This window comes from Stegodyphus dumicola, chromosome 3, assembly GCF_044657685.1.
Source record: "Stegodyphus dumicola isolate Sdum_Otavi_A_Nest chromosome 3, ASM4465768v1".
NCBI classification, from domain to species: Eukaryota; Metazoa; Arthropoda; class Arachnida; order Araneae; family Eresidae; genus Stegodyphus; species Stegodyphus dumicola.
In genome coordinates this window covers 254,617,002-254,638,020 of record NC_140770.1, presented here as the reverse complement: position 1 = coordinate 254,638,020, position 21,019 = coordinate 254,617,002, and the positions used below count along the sequence as shown (strand labels likewise).

At 31.7% G+C, this 21,019-nt stretch overlaps 1 protein-coding gene across 6 annotated transcripts in view; it reads right to left on the bottom strand.

Annotated features, from left to right (window-relative positions):
• The window catches only part of LOC118199512 (uncharacterized), a 497,225-nt gene that overhangs the window by 336,669 nt on the left and 139,537 nt on the right, over window positions 1-21,019 (bottom strand). For 3 of the 6 annotated variants that reach the window (XM_085814057.1, XM_085814061.1, XM_085814062.1), the window contains exon 1: window positions 4,241-4,376. The exons of 1 other annotated variant lie outside the window; for it this stretch is intronic. The gene's annotated coding sequence lies outside the window, so the exon portion shown is untranslated. Of the gene's footprint in view, window positions 1-4,240; window positions 4,377-21,019 lie in introns of those variants that run through there. 2 more of the 6 variants (XM_085814059.1, XM_085814060.1) reach the window with 2 other exon arrangements.

Here is a 21,019-nt window from a genome sequence, read left to right as displayed (position 1 = left end):
AAAATAATTTCCTAGGAATAAGACAAGTATTTAATATAACAATACCCTGCTTATATAATAGAATCGGAGTGAGATTCGTACAGACAAAAACTAAAGAATCGCAGATAGATTTTTGTACCCGGCTGCACTAAGAACAAGGCTCACCACAGTCTATTTCGCAAGCATTCACTAAATAATTCTGCCAGAAGAAAGTTTATAATATCACAAATGCGGAGGATATTCGTACAATTTTTTCACGAATTGTATTATACTAACAGAAATTGTTTACCTAAATTTTTATGTTTTAAATGTTCTATTTGATAACCGTTATTCCTCAATATCTTTCAACACGGTAATTTCCAACACAATACAGCCTTTTGTAGTATCAGAAGAGGTACTTTATCCCACTGCTCTCAAACAACTTTCTAAAGTCTAAGGAGTTTGCAGGTCGACGTTTGGACAACCCACTTTTTAGAAGTCCAAAAGCGCAAAAATACATTGGTAATAGATCAGGAGATTTAGTAGGGATGAGTGAATGTCTTGCTGCCCGTTTCTTGTTCCATTTTGTCCAGGAAATTAACGGCAGATTTTGACGTGTCGCTGTATGCTTTGTTTTGTTTCAGATCTACCGATCATACTGTTGGTAAAGAGAAAGTATTTCATATTTGAAAAATTACGCATAAAATATGTTTTGACAATATGTGGAGTTGATCTTAATATTTTTCCAAACTCTATTTATTTTTAATTTGCCGTTATATGAAAAACCAACAACAGTCATAAATCTCTTCGAAAAACTTTCTTTCGATTCTTTGAAACATGTTTTAAGATTGTTTTCTCCTCTTTGATTATAATAAATAGATTCCTTTTTATTTAGTCATTTAAATGCACCCAAGATTCGTCTACTGCGTCAACATTTTCCCATTTTTGGACGGATAAATGTTTCTCATAAAGAATTCGGCAGCGCGTTCTGCGTTCGGCGATATGTCGTGAAGAAAGACGATGCACATTATGTTTTTTTCGCCTTTTTAAGATTCAAATCAGCGTTAATCATTTTGTTTACAGTTGACATTGAGCATTTTAATGATTATGCAACTGTCTTTTGACTTGGCGGATTTTCTTTTAACATTAAAGATCTTACTTTTGCAACAACTGAAACATTCCATTTTTTTCTCTTGGATAGGTAATTTGGAACTATTTTTCCATTTGAAGATAAATTTTGACGTTTTTTCCCTTTGTTGTTGATAACATTACCTATCGTAGCTTTAGATATTGGAAAACCATGGCTTTCACAACCTGTTTTAATAATTTTCTTCGAAAAGAACACTGTCTTCCATTCATTGCTTCTTTAAAAGCGACATTTTGCATGAAAACAAAACTGTCAAGCAGCAGACAATAATTTATACTTTAAAAAATATAGCTGCAGTTTAAAAAAAATTCAAGCGTATGTTTTTAGTCCAAAGGGGCTTTGTCCCCGAAGGACTATTGTTTTCGTTTTGCGATTTTGCGTGGAATCACTCTGAATGTCCGTTTCACTTTTCAAACTGCTGCCACCGAATATTATCGCCCTGTACTATATTTGAAGAAATTAAATAATGACGAATTTGCAAAAATGTATGTTTGTTTCTCGCATTGTGATAAAACAACGGTACCTACAGCCATCCAATTTTGAATGATGAAATCCTACTGCGAATATGGGCATCTGGAAGCCCAGATTTTAAATTTGGAATTTGTTTTATTATCGATTTCATATTATGTGAAACTTTAACGAATTTTTGATTCACAAACTCAACGATTTCAAAGCGAGAAATGGCAACATTGTACAGAAAAATTTTTTTTATCTGAAGCGCGTGAGACCGTGTATCGGAAATTCTAAAGATATGCTCAATTTAAGACTATTTCTACTGAATTTTATGGTTTAAGTGCGAAGAACATGATATTTAATACAGAAAGGTAATACACAAAATGTTAAAAAAAGCCCCTTTGGAGGTAATTTTAAATTCGAAACCTTTCAGATTTTCTTTTTTAAATTTTTATTTATTTATTTTACCGCAAAGCAAAATCGTCTAAAAAATGTGCTAACAGCCTCTGTATAAGTACTTTCATTTATCTTCTGTGAATGCACAAACGCTACGGCAAGAGATGCATATTTGAGGCCCATATAGCAAAACAAATATATGGTGATTATTATATTAAATACCTGTTTTTGTAGTTCCCTTAAGACAAAACGGTATTACATTCTGTATTCTGTACCTTAAATAAAGAATCGTAGAAGAAAAATTCGAGAACGGATGGCTGGTTGATTTTGAATAACATAAATCATGTGAAGGCCATTTGTCAAGAAAGTGTTGCCTTCGAAGAGGAATATTTTAAGCAAAATGGTCTGTATTCAGGCTACACATGGGCAAAACAAAGAAAATGCTTATACATTCAGTCTTTTTGCCACTGTAAATACTTGACCACTGGAGGCTTCTCAAGAACGAATGGATTTACACAGAACATCAAGTTCTTGTCAGATTCTTTAACTATTATATGTCAAGTAGTGTAATTAACTACTCTCGAAGGCAACAGAAGACAGATATACAAATTCTATTATCTAAACAGACAGCAAATAGATGTATGTAGTATGTATAAAAAATGAAATATAAAAGCGTCCGTAGAAATCTGATCATAAAAGGTATTATGTAACAGTATTGTCTTAGTACCTTTTAATTATTTTATTACTCATACATTACCATTTATTTTAAATACAGACATATGAAATAATAAAGATAGGTAGACAAACAGAGATATTAAAAAAATATTATGAAATATTTTTGGAAACCATTCTTACAAAACTAAGAAAAATGACCATCACTAAAATACTTTTTAAAACATAAACATCCAGAAGGCGAGAGAAATGGAAAATATTCCATTTTAGCTTAAAAGTTTTGTTATTTTTACTGCAATAAAATATTTTAAACTACAGTATTACATATCTGTACATAACTACTTAGTAACAGACTGATAAGTGTTAAAAAATACTGTAACATAATTCGTAAACTAAAAACAAAATGATTTATGTTAAAATTACTAAAAGCTTTAAACAATAAGTATTATAAATCCATGGAAGTATGAAACCAGTTTTTTTCCCTTCTTTCTCCCCCCCCCTCCAGGCTAATCAGTTTTATTTTTTCTGATGCTTTCGAAACTTCATTCGATATTTAATATTACAGAAGAATAATTTTATTACATTTTTAAAGTAATGTATAGTAAAAATATTCATTAATCATAATAAAACGAACAAAAAAATAAACCAATTTAACACTTCTAAATCACAGCAAATAATCGCTTTCCACACTTTTAAGGACACGTGGCTTTAGAAGCAAAAATCAGATTTCTCCTCCCTTTCTTGCAGCGCTCCCGTACCCAACTGTGATTTCGAAAGGCTTCCTTTTGCGAACTACAATGTATCAATTTATTGATCTGTTCTGTTACTTTAGAATACATTTCTGTTCACTAAAAAAACATTCAACGTCTCTTCCCTTCATAGAATTTCATGATTTTGTATCATCCAATCTGTGGTTCGAAATATACGTTCAAAAATTTCTATTATTTTTACCGAAAATAAGCCCAATATGTTAGAATGTAAATTGTATGGAAGCAAAGTTTTCGTTAGTTTGAACTTTGTTTACATATCATGAAATAAGAACACTCGTGAATTAAATGAAACAAAAGATAAAAACTTCAAATACATTTTTCAAGAGCTAGCATATGCCAGCAACAGACACAGAAATTATAACTAGTAACGATTTAATCATAACTGCGCAGTCAATGCTTATTTCTTAAATTGTTTACGTAAAAATTTTAATTTCAAGTTTGTTGCTTAGGGAAACCCAAAATTTCTTTGGGAGACTTACTTTAAAATTTATGACTTCAGAAAAGAAGAAAAGTATAATTTTGGTATGTTATTTTTAAATTTTCCCATACGGCTGACTGAATTTTACCATACGGTAAAAATATTAATTTTTTAAAGTTAACCCGGTAAGGTTACAGTTAAAAGATAAAAACACTTAATCGTCGAGTGCGTCAAGTAAAACCTTCAAATGCCGGTTCCTGCTGTACGACGATTCTAACGGAGTGTAGAGGTAATGCCGCATAACCTCGGCCGCTACTACCGCTACCATCGGCGTTCGGGACTTCAGAAAAGCGCAAATTTATGGAATTTTCTCGCGGTTTGGACTTCAAACATGCGGTAAGGATACAGACAGAAGTCAGAACTTACCTTTAACCGCCGATTATGATTCCACAACTCCAAATTAAATCCTATAACAGCGCCGGAAAATATCGCTTGCACCGTGAATCGCTCTACCACTGCATCACTGGATTATGACGCACTGAGCGATCCAGATCGAGTTGCCTGCTTCTCCAGGGTTACCATACTTCTTTTTTCGACACTCGCTCGCTCTGAAGAGGGTCCATTTGGCGGGATTCGAAGGCCAGATTTAACTTTTTTCCTCCTCTCCCCCTACGCCTATCACGCTTCGGTATAACTTTCTCTCAAATTTAAGGCTGAAACATATATATTTCCCATGTTTTAGCTGGAAACGTTTTGTGCTGAATATTTCATTTCTTAAACTTAATTTTTTTTAAAAAGGAATTATTGTAATAAAAATAATAATAATTATTATTATTGTTAATAAAAAAATGAAAAACCATTTAATTTGCATGTGCAGAAGATTCTCTCTTAACCTTACGTCGCTTATTCCGGATAACAGATTTTCTGAATAGTTATATATAATGTATTTCTAGAATTTAACTGTCCAATGTTTTGTGATGCCATCTGTAGAAACTGCAACATGCGAAGTCCGTTGGTCGTGTTTTTTTTTTTTTTTTTTTTTTTTGAATTATCGGCCGCAATGAAATCAATAATATCGGAAATTGCACAAATGATTTAAATTTAAAACACATATACGTGGTTTTATATTCATGAAAAACAAAATTTAACAACATTTTAAAATTACTGTGTATAGCACCATGTGAAAGATACGAATTTCTTAGTGTGCTTCGAATGTCTACCCACTTAAAAGACTGTCATTGGAGTTTTACAAATTCGCTGTGTAGCTTCATAACATCATGAACATTGCTTGGCAAATCTTATGAAATCCTTCGTTAGCTTCCGTCTAGGTTGCCCTCTTCGTCTTCATGATCCCCTTTCTACACAACTTCTTCTTTCCCAGTATGCGTTCGATTATTTCATCGTCATCTTGAAAAAGTGTCACGAGAGCAGAATTGTTTATGTCCAAGCTTCCCCCCCCCCGACCAAAAAGAAGTTCTGACAGCTTTCAAATTTTAAACTTAATTTTTTTTTTTTTTTTTTTTTTTTTTTTTTTTTAAATTTAAAGACACCTAAACGTTTCGAGAGCATTAGGGCTGACACCGCATAGTGCTAAAATATTTAAAAATAGCATATCTTTAGAATTTCCGATACACAATCTCGCGTGCTGGAGATTAAAATGTTTTATTCCCTATAGTGTTGCCACTGCTCACTTTGAAATTGTTCAGTTTTTAAATAAAAAAAATTTGTTAAAGTTTTATAAAATATGATATAGACTATAAAACAAATTTCCAAATTCGGGTTTCCCAGTGCCCACTTTTGAGTGAATACGTTATTCAAAAGTAGAGAACTCTAGGTACCGTTGTTTATTCACAATGCGAGAAACCTACATACATCCATGTAGATTCTTCATTATTTAGTTTTTTTAAATATAATACAGGAAGATAATATTTGGTGGCAACAAATCTGAAAAATGATTCAGGCATTTAAATTGATTCAACTCAAAATGCCGTTTTGAGACTAATAGCCTTTCTGGGCTAAAAAACTTTCGTCACTCGATTCGTCATCTACAGAAGAACATGATCATAGCCCATAGTTTAGACCAGGGTTTCTTAAACTGTTTATGGCGACCCCTTTGGTGGTCGCAGGACCTGCAGCAGGGGGTCGCCAAAACTTTTAGCAGTTTTGATATTTCTTTAACTTTTTATAATAGTTTTACAATTACCAAATATTTTTACACAATGTATCTGAAAATAGATAAAGATAAGACAATACAGACAAAGAAAAAGACGAAAACTTTTCGATCAAGGACCAAGGTATTGGGTTACGAAGTACCTTTGCAAAAACAATTGCAATTACCTCCACATCATCGTTAATAAAAACTGAAATAATTGAGAGAAAAGCATTCGCTAAAGCTAAAGGGAAGAGCAGTTAAAAGTCGCTAAGGAGTCTTTAACGCATGCAGAGAGTACGAGCGTTGAACATAAAGGAACGCATTCCTTTTATAATACAAATTTTCAGTTTCCTTGCTTTGCACGTGACGCTGTCCTTTCGTCTGTTACTTATTTAAAATTTCCACATTGTTCTATGTCTTAAAATTATAAATTAAAGTTAATGACCTAAAACTGCAATAATATTATATTATAGTACGAGAGAAAAAATTGACAGTTTCACTTACGTATGTTGGATTTGCTCAATACTTACGGAGTCTCACAAAATTTTTGTAAATATTATGGGGTCCTGAGAGTCGCGAAAAAATCTCAGTGATAAAAAAGTGATAAAAAAGGGTCGTGACTGAAAAACGTTTAAGAAACCCTGGTTTAGACAACAGCGTCGTTGTATTCTTTAAAGTTTTCCAAGCAACCGACGAAGTAAATACGGTATTTTTCAATGTGAATTGTTTCTGAAACTCATGGACACTATCTTCACAATTCATACATAGGCGCATAAAAAAGGACTGAGAGTTTATTTTATTGCATTCTGGGTAACTCCTTGGTCCGTCGGTTGGATAAGTTTTGTTACACTGAGCGGCAGAATCAGAACATATTTATGTTTTTCACATTGAGGTCCTTAGCTAGGGGATGAGTTCATCAGTTGTCCAACAAAAGAATGATTTTTCCGTCTGGCGGTAAACCTTTCTTTCTTAAATGCTCCTTTCACATTTGCTATGATGCATTATGAAACCATCCTCTGAATATATATCACATGATTTTTTGTGACTTATAATGTACAGGAATTTTTTTACACTTTTGAAGCACCGTGGTTGTCAAATTATTAGCCCATTGCATGTTTTGTTAACTCATTTAAATTTAGATCTTCAAGAATGCCATTACTTTAAGATAACCAGTTAGCTGGGTGCCGATTACGAGAGATTTTACCATAATAGAATTTACTCACTCTCTGTTTTTGGCCAAATATAAGATGATAATGCCATGGCCTTTTTTTCTTGAAAGGGCTTTAAAAATAAAGAATCGCCTAATGTATGAGACAGTTCTATATTTGAGTCATTGTGTATATCTCATTACAATTTTGTCATAAGACAAAATATCCCCCCGTAGTACCATAAGAGATAAAAACTATAAACGATAGCTGCCGTGTTAGAAAAAGCTATGGGAACAAGAAAAGAATAGAAACAAGCATAAGAATTGCATTAAAACATGTAAAGCTAATATAGTTAAATATTTTCATGAGCAAAGGGAATAAAATAGACGACAAAAATTGTTTAATATACAGTAAATATTCCGACTGTTCGGAATAGCTACGATCACACCTCATCCGGATAACTGGGTTGTCTCTCTTTAGCCTAGAAGGCTATTAGTCTGGAAACGGCATTTTGCATCGAAGCACTTTACAGATTGTTGCCACCAAATATTATCGCCCTGAATTATATTTAAAGAAATTAAATAGTGAAGAACCTGTATGAATGTATGCATGTTTTTCGCATTGTGAAAAAAACAACGGTACCTAGAGTCATGAAATTTTGAATAACATACAGTAGTAGTGCATGTAGTTTTGCTCCCGAACATGGGCACCTGGAAGTTTGAATTTGAAATTTCTTTTATTGTCTATTTTATATTTTGTAAAACTTTAAGGAATTTTTTATTATAAAACTCAACAATTTCAAAGCGAGCAGTGACAACACTGTAAGGAGTAAAACATTTTTAGCCCAATGTGGCATTGGTCCAAATACTCAAGAAACGTGTATGTGTCTATAAATAAAAAAACTCTGAAAGCTTTCAGTTTTTTCCTTTCCCTGCAAGGAATTTATTGCAATGTCTATGAGGGAATTTTATTTTTCTATTTATTGAGGTTTATTTCAAAAATAAAAAATTTTTAAAAAATTTCTTATTTTCGTAAAAAAAAGGCCAAAATAAACTTTTTTTCGGACAATTTCTGAGACGAAATTATTTTTTATTTGCCTAAATGCCCACAACATTCCTCTTTTAAAATATAGTAATGAGATTCAATTTCAAATAGTCTCAGAAAGCGAATAAATAATAGTGTTTTAATTTTTACTCCATTAAAACTAATAAAGTAATTTTTTTTTTTTAAATTTTATTTACGTGAAACAAAACACTTAACAAATTTCTATAGAACTAAAATTAAATTGAAGGCTTTTTATGCATTGGCTTTTTAGAAGAATCATAAGCATATACTCTATAACTTTTCCTTTCATATTTGTAAGTACAATATACGGCCAATTTTATATTTACATTTTACATTACGAACATAGTAGGCGAATTTTACATTTGTACATATTAAACTAATCTACATTAATTTAAAAGCACCTTTAAAATTATGTAATGTGCGTGCTAATATTTACACTAATGAACGGAAAAAAATAAAGCATTTAAATATATTAGTGCTTAATTTTGCTTAACCTAGAAAATATGAAAAGAATTCTGGATAAGTGAAGTCCCGAATATCTGGGATTCAGATAATTGAAGTGAAAGTGCGTTTCAAAGAACTGATCACAAATAATATTATAATTTAATATACAGGGTCTCACAAAAGTGATGGGACACTTGTGCTTTACGAAAGGAAACTGTAGTAAAATAAATTAAAAAACATGTCAAAAATTTTTGTGGGTGTGTTTCATACTTAAATTTAGTAACAATTATTACATAACATACATTTTCTCAAAATATTAAAATAGTAATTTAATAAAAATACAATTGTTTAGAATGGAGCAAAAAATGGCTCACATAAGTGATGGGACACTTACTTTTCCATCAAATATTTATCCAAAAATTTTACTTCTTAAAATGTTTTAATATTTTGTTGGATTTCCTTTTACTTTTAAAACGGGATTTAATCTTCTTGGGAAGAATTCGACTAATTTTTTTGTGATTTCTAGAGTGATTTTACCCCATTCTTCTTGAAGCAATGATTTTAATTGTTGTTTTGAAAAAATGGTGTGTTTGCGAATTCTTGATTCCAATTCTTGCCAAATATTCTCTATGGGATTTAAGTCTGGAGATTGTGGTGGTGTTTTTATTATTTCAGGACAGTCATACAGCAGCCAGAGTCTAACGTTCAGAGCAGTGTGCTTGGGGTCATTGTCCTGGTAGAATTTAAAATCGTTATGAAGGGTCAATTTTCGTGCTGAAGATTTCAAATTTTGATTTAAAATGTCAATATACTTGTACTGATCCATTATACTGTCAATGAAAACAAGATTACCAACTCCAGCAGACGACATACACCCCCATACCATAACTCCTCCTCCATTATGTTTTACTGTTGGCACCAAGTTCTGTTGGCGAAATTCTTTCCTGGGTTTTCTCTACACCAAGATTCTACCATCAAAACCAAATATATTAAATTTACTCTTATCAACAAATATAACTTCATTCCAGTAATCAGAGTTCTTATTTATGTTGGATTTTGCGAAAGCCAGTCTGAGTTTTCTATTCTTTTCACTTACGAAGAATTTTTTCCTGGCTGCTCTACCGTGATATCCAGCAGATCGAATTACTCTTCCAATAGTCTCAGGATTAACAATTATTCCATATAATGCTTTTAAATCAGCAGCAACTTTAGGAGCACTCATTCTTCGATTTTTTTAATATTTTGAACAATGATTCGCGTTATTCCATTGGATAGCTTTGATGGTCGGCCAGGTCTTCTTTTATCCTGAATCATATGATTCTTTTTGTATTGTTTAATGATATTGAAAACTGTTGAATGACTCATGTTAACTGTTTCAGCAGTTTCTCTAATAGATTTTTCACGTTCAATATGCAAATTAATAACTAATTTTCAAATTTCAGGCAAAGTTTCTTTTCGTTTAGCATTCATGGCTGCACAGAGCTAAAAAACACAAAAGTTCGAAAACAAACTGGAGAGAAAATCTGCAGACGATTTTATAAATTATTGCTAATTGCTTTTGAGTAAAAATAAAAACCCCAAAAAATATTTTTATTGTAGTACGTAGTAGTATCTAATGGTGTCCCATCACTTATGTGAGCCATTTTTTGCTCCGTTCTAAACAATTGTATTTTTATTAAATTATTATTTTAATATTTTGAGAAAATGTATGTCATGTGATAATTGTTACTAAATTTAAGTATGAAACACACCCACAAAAAATTTTTACATGTTTTTTAAATTTATTTTATTACAGTTTCCTTTTGTAAAGCAGAAGTGTCCCATCACTTTTGTGAGACATTGTAAGCACATTTACCCCAGTTTTACGAAACTTTTTGATTCATAAAAATTAAAACAATGATTTGTCAAAGGTTTGCATTTATAAAGTTATATTTATATTCTTAGAACAAAAGTTTGCTTTAATCATAGTAACAGTATAGAATTATTTGAGTTGTACAATGTTAATAATGAATTACAGATAAGTAAACAACTAAAATTCACAACCGAATTCTGTTACTTCCTTATAGTTCTTGAAAGAGAAATAAAATTCATTTTCGCTTTCTGTTCCGTTTCCTTCATTCTCCGAAGAAATTCTCTAGCCATTATTTATTTCTTTTCCTTTACATTTTGTTTTTTAATTTCCATTTGTAAACTACAAGGACTAGTACTTTCTAATACAGTTCTTTAACTCTGACGCTACAAACATTTCAGAAATAAAAATTTTATAGAATAGCATTTTAAAATTAATTTTATTGCTCTAATACTATGCAATAAAAGTCCAAATATTTTAAGGAGAAAACCCATACTACGTATTTTTATTATCGTCTGCCCCTAATACGAAGAATCTGAAAATTTTATACTTTAAAATTCTAAACATCGGTGTTGCCACAGTTTTTACGAAAAGAATATAAAGTTTGCTATGGAAAAAAATATATAAGTGCTATCTCACGCATATATTTTTACGTGAAAATACGTATGGAAGAATGAGTTTTATATGAATATACTATATTTTATGGGTTTAGTGCATTATTTAGGCATAGCAGTAAGTACCATATGTTAAAGGAACACGATAAGAGTCTTTCGGAGTTTCTTCATAAAGGTCGTAAAATTTTGCAGCATAAGAGCAGTATTTTATCGCAACGTGAAATTCTGTGAAATTTAGAATATTTTTTCTAAAATATCGCGCATATCAATGTTTCTCGTAAATGTTGAATAAATCCTCGAATTTTGGATTTTTTATTTCTATGTTAACTGTAAGATTATTTTTATATTTAAACCCGTTTCATATTATTTTCCTTTAGAACTTCTGCAGAAATACTCTGCAAGTTATCTCATACCAAAATCCAAATTAGAAGCATGAATTATTCTAAAGCCCTCACCAGTGGCTGCGAGGTTAAAGACGATGGGGCAGTTATTTAGTCATATGAGAGTCAGGATAAACCATTTTATAACAGGGACTACAAACAAATTGTAGCACAGAATGTATAGGTGCATTCATATAAAAGATGATTATGTAGAGAAATCATAATTAGGAACTGTAGCTCAAACACTCCTCTCCCTTTGAGGATGTTTTTCACCTTTCAACTGTGGTTTCAAATGTAAAACAGCACCTTTTTTTCGAGATCGAGCGGTAAATCCTGCAAAATCCCTTCGAACAACACTAGATAGCAATAAAAAGTAGTAATTGTGTTAAAAAATACGATTTTATTAATGTCTGGTCCTAATATTATTCAATGCTTTTACTTGAGAAATATCCCTAGTATGTCTTTTCAAAATTTATGGATTAATACGCTTCATTTTATTAAGCTAGCATACACTTATCATCCAAGCGTCTTGACAAGTGTTGACATTGCGTTAAATAAATTAAAGCTTTAGATCTTTAATTTATCTTCCCTGTTGCATCGCTCAGAGCCAGTTCTCAAAGTTTTGTCAATCCGTAAAGCATAAAAGATTTCATTTGAAGGGTAAAACCCCTTCGAATGAAATCGACTTGTAACCACTTAACAAAACAATAAACACATTTTCTAACAATTTAAATCTCTCTTACACCTACAGAGGGATGTGATGCTTTCAATTAATATGTAAATTGAGTTCGTGGAAAATAAAATCTTATGCACGATTCATTCTTGGAAACCAAAGGTCGAAGACGCAGCATTTCTCATTAACACCCTTCGGAACTGTTGTTAATGCGTTATACATAAGGTATTTAAGTTACCTTCCTCATGCTCGCGAGTATAACCCATTTTCAAAGTTTTGCCGTTCGAGAAAGCGTAAGATCTTCAACTTATCTTTCAGAGCTATTCAATATGTTATTGATTAACAAACTGAGAGATTTAAAAGCCTTAAACATACTTCTTAATAATTTAAATCTTCAGTGCATTTTTAATAACGTATTTAAAAATAATTGTTGTAAGATAAAATATGCCTAATTTGTAAATAATTCAACTGATAAGTTACATGAACTTTTGCAGCTTTGTTTTAATTAACCTATGTATGGTAAGGGGGCTTTTATCCATTTAGGAGTTGTGTTATCGCTTAGTGTATATTACATTGTTATTTAAAGTACCTTTTTCATACTTTCTTTGCTGATTTAAATGATATCCTAATAAATGGAAGATTGTACAACATACTTAAAATAAGATTCGCAAATAGCTAGAAACGCAGTTCAAATATAGCTCTTTAAAAGTGGATTAAAATTTTTTAATACTGTATGTTCCGTAACGGATGCAGAATCATTTTCATTAATTTAAATTTTTTATAATAAAGCTTTATACTTTTTAAATTTTAAAAACAATTTTTAATTAAAAAAATTAAATCTACGCTCTTTAGACTGCAACCTACAAGTTTAAAAATCGACATTGCTATTGAACTGAAATTTATGTTTTAAGTGCAAAGAACATGATATTTAATAAATAAAGGTAACACACAAAACGTTAAAACGTTAAGAAAAACGCCCCTTTAGGTGTGATATAAAATCTGAAAACTTTCATATTTTAAATTTAAAAATTTTTTTAAATAATACAAACACAAAATACAGAGCCTGTTTGCACACTTTTTATACGATTTTGCTTTGCCTTAAAAGAAAGTAATCTTCTTGAAAATTCTTTGTTTTTTTTTAATTACAGCTATTATTTTTGAAGGTATAAATAGTCGTCTGCTACTTGACAGATTATTAGTTTTTATGCAAAATGCCGCTTTCAAAGAAACAATGAATGAAGATATATCTGTAAATACAATGAAAATTGTTTAAAAATTGAGAGAACAGCTTCTCTATAACCAACTGATAATTTTTTGAACCTTTGCAGCGGGACTGCAGTTAATGAAACACATTTATAGCACCACTAGATTACGTACTACCTTAATATAAGTATTTTGGTAATCCTACGCTGTAGTCTCATCTTCTTCAGTAGATGAAATCAGTAGACTTTCGAATGAGTTTATTCAAAGTTTCGTTTCCGGTATCAGATGATTTGGCAACAGTTCTTTTCTCATTATAAATTTCTTCCACAGTTTGCGATTCACAAATTTCCATTTGCGAAATCTTCAGAATAACACATAGGAGGAATATGAGCGTTAATGTGATTTGAGAGCTGGATACGCTGTCAAATGGTTTTAGAAACTTTTCGTTTTTATAAAACAAGATCCTTGGTTGATATTACTTTTATATGTTTCGGATATCATCAATGAAAACAAACGTCAAATCGTAATATTTTGATATAAGTCGATTATACTTAAGGCTAGACTAGCTGCAAATCAATGAAAAATAAAGTGTTTTAATTGGATTTTAGTTCAACGGAAACACGTCATGCATTTTAAAAACTAAGTTCTGTATTACTGTATAAGCACAGTAATTTCAGAGGCCCGTTTAAAAATGTGCATTGTATTTTGTTTTCAGAATAAAAAATGATACTTTTAATACGTCAAAGCGTGTTATTGTTTTTAGGTAGTGATAAAACTTTTCAACTCTAAGACATTTTTGTTATCAATTGACGATGCATAAAATTTTAATCTTTATTTATCATCGGTATCATAAGGGCGTTACTCATGAGCATAACAAAGTTAATAACTTTAAAATGTCTTAGCGTAGAAAACCCATGCATGTTAAAACCCATGCATGTTTGTTTCTTTCGCTTGCTCTTGTGTTAACATATCGCCGGGCCAGCGCTAGGCTTTCCGCCGCCCATTGTCTTCGTAAATTCTAAAATTTTGTCGCTCCTGAATGCTGCTCCTCGGGGAGGCCGTGCGGTCTGCACTGGCTCTAGAGCTGGCCCTGCATGCCTCCGCTTTATTTTATCAAATGAACATAAAGATGTAAAAAAAGGCACGAATGTCAACTGATCAAGAGCGTACATTGGGCCGATTTAGTTATTATACTTGCATCAAAATAAAAGATCTGATGCGGTCACCACATGACTTCCTTCTACGCAATATTAAATCATATGCATTTTTTGCTGCATTTAATTTAAACATATTTTCTCGAATTTCATTACAGATAGATTTCTCATTCAAATAACTCAATTCTCACTTCGCGGCAAGGCAAAAATACCTAAAACCTCACTATATCTTCATTAAAAATTGAAAGATATAGAAAAACATAAAACACCAAATACAGTTCACACAATTAAAAAAACAGTTTTTACAATTAAGATTAGAGTTTCTGCGCAAAAGCAAGCAATTTGACCAGCGGGCAAGAAGGCAAATTTTTTGGTGCACAAAACTGAAAATTTATTTTTAGTAACACTTGGCAAAAATACACTGAAGTTGGTGCAGAAACTGACTTAATTCACTATTCTGCTGCTTCAAATCTAAACAAATGTGACTGCTCTGGAAAAAAAAATTAGGCTTAGCCGCACTTAAATAACTTTTAAATTGATGATAATTCTACAACTATTGCATGCAGATTAACTAAAGGCTTAAAAAACTTAACCGGAAAATAGTAACAACATAATTCAATCATTTTTAAAGCAAAAATGAGAAATTTACCGACATGTAAGAATGAGAAAAAAAAAAGTGAGCCGAGACGAGGAACAGAGTGGATATATTTGTATATATACTTTTCGTGCGGTCGATTGTAACCAAAGAGGGAGGCGCAGAACTGCATGCTATAGCAGTCTAATATATAAAATTTCTGAGGTTGCACGTTTTTCACTTATAAGAGATACATGCATACGTACGTACAGACGTCACAAAAATATCTCTGCTGAATCCATTTTAAATCCATTTTACAATCGTTTTTGAAACACGAGTCCTTTATTCTGTCCGTACGTATAGATGTCACGCAAAAACATCTTTCAGATGAATTCGAGAGCAGTCAAAATGGATATTTTCGTTGAACTATGATACCCGAAACTTTTGGCGATTACAATACTTCCTTTACTTTGCTGTACGAAATAAAAATATTATTGTAACATTCCGAATATTCGACAAAATGTAGATCGATATATTCATGAATAACTGAAAATTTTGGTAACGTGAAATATTAACATCAAGTATTTCGAATACTACAAAAACATCAAATATTACTTACTTTTTGTGGTGTGAGATTTGTTGTACATATATATAGTATCATTTACAAAAGTTTCAGGAATAAACATGCGCATTTTTGTGGCTTTATTTCATACTTGGGTTTTCTCACACTGAAGTTAAAAATCCTATATAAATTCGAGGCAAAGACCATTCCTTTTTTTTAAAAAAAAATCAGTTTTGTTGTCAGATAACATACATACATATTCTTTGCCAAATAAAATTTAATATTTGCCTAAAACTAACCGTCAAAATTTCTGCTCTTTATCAGATAACTAGCAGGTAACCCGTTGAAAAATGAACGGATAATAATTGTAGAAAAAATATTGGGAGAGGGGGGTCTAACCAGATGTTTGCCAGACGATTATTTAAATTTGTAACGAACCGAGAATGGGAATAATTGCGTGTGATCTTCAGAATCAGGAACGAAGCATTTCTAAAACGGAATTTCACTCTATGTGTATACTATTTTGCCCACTAAAATTGTTATTGCAAAAAAGAAAAATGCATATAATATTTTAATGAATACAGATAACGGCATTTCACGGGTCTGGCTGCTAGTTAAAAGTAATTAAAATGAACTAGCGTGTATTACTTTTAAATCGCTTAGCTTGTTAATTAATAACAGCATCAATTTGAAAGAAAAATTGAAAAGCTCTTTTCCGAACGGCAATACACTGGCGCATGGAAGATAAAAATATTTTAATTCGAGCAGTGGCAACACATTTCTTTTAAATCGTTAAGTTTGTTGAGTATCTTCATAAGCCTAATATATTGCATTTTGACTAGCGGCAATACGGCATATCGCTGAGTTTTCTGATTAAATTTGAAACATAAATATCTTACGCTTTGGAGAGTGGCAACAATTTTTTTAAAAAAAATCCTTGAGTTTTTAATAAAACGTTCATTAAATTCGTACAAAATAAGCGAAACAACTGCAATTCAAAATTACGGATTCAAGGCGCACACGCCTAGGTTGAGGAGCACGTGTGTTCAAAAATTAGGTGGCTCTAAGTACCGCCGTTTTTCCATAATGCGAGGAACAGATAAATAGATATATATTGTAATATTAGAATATTACATTTCATGAATTATGTTGTTATTATCTAGAATTATGTTCGTAGCGTAGCAACGCAAACATGTTAAAACATATATAAACATGCGGATTCTTATTTATTTAATGATTAAGAGATTTATTTCTCATTTCAACTAAACATTTTATCACAATTTACATGTTTAACAGTTCATATATTAAGCAATATTTTCATTTCTTTGTACGAAGAAAAGGAAGTATTGTAATCGCGAAAAATTTCGGCCATCATATTTCAACGGTAATACCCATTTCAACCGCTCATGAAACCATTCGAACGTTGTTTTTAGGTGAGATCTGTACGTACGGACAGAATAAAGGACTGTTTTTACCATAAAGGATTGTAAAATGGATTCAGAAAAGAATTTTTTCTTGACGTCTGTACGTAGGTATGTATGTATCTCTCATAACTCAAGAATGAGTAGCCGTAGAAGTTTGAAATCTTGTATATAGGACTGCTATAACATGTAGTTGTGCATCTCCTTTTTTTTCATTGCAATCGGCTGCACCAAATCATATATAAATATATATGTGGGATCGGTACTTACTTTTCTTGGAGTCTGAATTTAGAGTCCGATTTATAGATAACTTAACTATTGAACGAAAACACGAATATTTACTACATACTAATGGTTACATTGGTAGATTGAAATAGATGAAATATTTACAGATGTAGTGAAGTTAAAGTCTTTTCCATACAAGCGTCTTTCATCTTAATGGAGTCATCGGATTGATGGCGGAATCGTCTGAATTCTATCACCCGAAAAAAAAAAAAAAGTCCTTTCACACAGCTTGCAGACCTATCTGATTATTGTAGACGATGCCATCCTACATACATTTACATCCTGGCTCGGTGAGCTTAGTTTATTTTATTCTTATATGTTGGTAAAGTGTGCATTTTTTTGATTTAAAAGCAACTGAATTATGTAGTTTTTATGTTCCGGTTAAGCTTTTCATGCCTCTAGTTAATCTGCATGCAATTGTTGTAGAATTATCAACAATTTAAAACTTTAAGTGGCGAGTTAAGCATAACGAACCGTTTTTTGTTTACATTTGAAACTCAGCAGAATATAGTTAGTTAAGTCAGCTTCTGTACCTTGAGCCGAGTGGCACCAAAAGTAAACCTCAGTTTTGAAAAATCTGCCTTCTTACCCGCTGGCCGAATGGCTTGTTTTTGCGTAAAAACTATGATTTTAATTCTAAAAATTTTTTTTAACTGTTTTAACTGTATTTGGTGTTTTATATTTTTCTGCATTTTACAATTTTTAACGACAATGTTTTGAGTTTTTATTTATTTTTGATTTGCCGCCAAGGGAAACCTGAATTAATTGAATGAGAAATATATCTCTAATGAAATTCGAGGAAATAAGTTTAAATGAAATGCAGCACAAAATGTGCATAATTTAGTAAGCCATACATGGAAGTCATGCGGTGTCCACATCAGATTTTTTTTACATACATTTTCACACATATATACATTTCATACATTCATTTTTGCATACATTTAATTTTTTTCATTTCATACATACATTCATTTCATTTTTACATACATTTTCACAAATACATTTTATACTTCTCAATGGATGTGCTCAACATCGTATTTTTGATAAAACATTTACAAATTCTCGTTATATTTGATTTGTTGAAGACAACGCAAAATGATCCGTGGGAAAACACCATGCTTGGAGAAAATGCCAACATTTTTGAAAGATTGTTCATAGTACTTCTTGACTGTGATGACAAATGTCGGAATCATAGGAAACTATCTTATTTTGGGAGTTAAGGAAGGTTTGTGTTTATCGGTAAAGCATTTATTCGAAGCAAAAGCAAAAGCCATTTTCGGCAACCACTAAAAAAATTTATGTTTGAATAAAATATGCAAAGAGTTGCTTGGCGACAATTAGACGCATTTTTGGTGTTCAAATTTCTTACAAGAATTAACATTTCGTATTAAAGCACGTAACACTTTTAAAGCACGTAACAAATTTAAAGAAAAAAATTAACCTTTAATTTCTTAGAAGTTTTGCAATTATTCAGTACACCGAGATAGTTCTTCCATTTTATGTTACTTCCTACATACATACATATATATATATATATATATATATATATATATATATTGAGAAAGATACAGACAGGCAGACAGACAGAGACAGAAGATATTCTTTTCTTTTCTGAAAAGGGTTGTAAAATTTTCCCTTCTTTTATGTACCCTTATAACCTGACCCTGACCCTTACCCTTACCTTCAACTATAGTGGAAGCAACGTAAAGAAAGATAAAGAGCATTTGTAATTGTTCCTTAATTAGTTAAATTAGACTAAAATAGCTTTTTCCAATTCTTTTAACACATTCTTTTAACGTGTGTCACAACCTTACAAATGTGCATTTTTAAAAGTATCGTAAGCGAAGTTTTAAAAATTAGAACACGATGTTTCGAAAGAATAAGCCCAAAGATAAGTGCCAACAACGAGATAAAAATTATGATACAAAAACTGCTCAAGCGACATTTTATTCAAAGCACAAAAAATATGAACAATTAATGTTGGATTTTGAAACAGGTTTGAAAATAAACCTCTCAATTAAAATTCATTTAAAGCAGCGTTTATCAAACTTTTTTCTAAGGAGGAAGCGCTTTTATAACTTAATATTCTGCGTACACCTCACTTTTGTTCCCTTCGAAAGCAATTTTTTGGTGTATGTTGCTCCCTGCCAGTGTACTTATATTTTTAAAACAGAGTTTGTGAGGATTTATTTATTTAGTTTGACTTTCTACTTAAACTTTCCTTTCACTTTCCTTTTCACCCACGCTTTCCTGCCAGAATATTAACCAGTTATTCAAACTTATTATTAAAATTAAGGGAGAAAGAAGTGCTATTTAAGCGAAAGTTTCAGAAGTTGATTTTGAAGCGTGTTATCCCTGCTTTAAGGTCACAATGTTACTTTAGCTTACCGAGCGATTTGATTCTGAGGCGTGGGTCCTTCCACACATTACGCTTTTTCCGCCGGCTTCTACGAGCCAGAGCCTTCCTGCGCGATCAAATTATTATTCTGTGAGTCGTTAGACTAGTTGAATTAACTAGTTGAATTCTGTGAGTCGTTAGTCAAGTTTAACATTACTTGTTTTAAGTCAAGCCAGAAGCATTGGCTGGCCAAGTGACCAAGTGGGGTCGTCTGTGAACGCTTTGTGATTGAATAAAGGGTTATTTACACCCTTTGTCTGTATCTTAAGATACGAGGATAATTCCTCTATAGTTCTTTCTAGAGCTCGTTAGTTTATATTGCCAAAGAATACGAAACCCTATAAGTTAATCAAAATTTAATTACTTCTGCATTGGTATTAAAGTGATTATGTTAAAAGAAGAAAATTTATATTTGTTTTTAATACTTCAGTGACGTTAGAGAAAGTTATAAACTAAAATTAAATAAATGTTGGTACTCACATTAGTGAGATGCATGAGCCTGCCGATTACTGCATAGCTGATCTGTGTTTGGATGTATATTGGTAAGAAGCACCATAGTTATAGTGCTTTAAATCCCTCTTTCGTTGTTAAGACGAGAATGGAAAGTCACTAGGATAATCAGCAATAAATTTCATAAAAGCCTTGGCAGTAAAAATAACAGACGATTACCTTGTGCAATTTCCAAACTCTGAGGTTTTCAACTATAGTATGGCGTACGCATTAATTGAATTTTATGTTTACCCATTTCCTGAAGAAGGCATGGTTATAATTGTTGTCCCTTCATAGGAGGTAAAGGGTGGCTCACCTATTAGGTGCTTCCGTAATAAAGTGATCACGGCTTCTGATCTTAGTATTGGCCAAAGTCTGAGAACGGTTTGGGCCTGTCAGCCATTCGGTGTTCACGCTGTGTATTACAAAAGAAATTAATGTAATCATATGTATGTCTGCGCTAAATTTAGTTATTTTAAAGTAAATGTGATTATTATTATTATTTTTATGTGTGCACGAGTATTACCAGATGATGTTTCAATAGCAATAGTTTTATTGTTATTTATGATGGTTAACCGGCATCCTGTGCTTCAAAGCTTGAGCATAGAAACAACTGTGCTGTGACTCTCAAACTCAGGATGATGTATAAAAAAAAAAAATCTGAAATCTTTCAGATTTTATATTACTCTTAAAGGTGTGTTTTCTTCATTGACACGTGCATACACGTTTTGAGAGTAATGGGCCTAAAAATATTTAAAAACAAGATAGCGTTACAATTTCCGATAGGCAGTCTC